This window comes from Maylandia zebra, linkage group LG19 (assembly GCF_041146795.1).
Source record: "Maylandia zebra isolate NMK-2024a linkage group LG19, Mzebra_GT3a, whole genome shotgun sequence".
NCBI lineage: Eukaryota > Metazoa > Chordata > Actinopteri > Cichliformes > Cichlidae > Maylandia > Maylandia zebra.
Window position 1 is genome coordinate 9462619 of NC_135185.1, and position 485 is coordinate 9463103.

Here is a 485-nt window from a genome sequence, read left to right on the forward strand (position 1 = left end):
CCCAGCTCAGGTCTGACAATAAATTCAAATAATAATAATAATCGTCCAGTGCTGAAACAGTAAAACCTGCCGTTCCTCTCATGTCCAGCAGAGGCAGCAGTGAGTCAGTCCCGTGTTAAACCTCATGTTTACAGCCAGAAACTCCAGTCATGGCGGCCATGTCCATCTTTTATTTACAGTTAAACAGGGGCAGTCAGTGAGTGTGGTTTTTTAAATGGGACACCTGTGTCTGTCACACCTGGGTTTTATCACCAATGGGGGGCGGGGTCACAGCTTGTACATATATTAGAATTAAGATGAATAAAAGAACAAAATAAACGGCGTGCTGATGTCACCACTCTGACCTCTGTGGTTTTACCTGCTGCGTCTCATCATCACTGTAAATTATTGATTGAATTCTTGGGGGGGGGCAGTGCTGATCACAGACTACACTTTAATTCTGAGGGATGAAACGACCAGACAGAGTTGAACTTTGACCTCTGAGC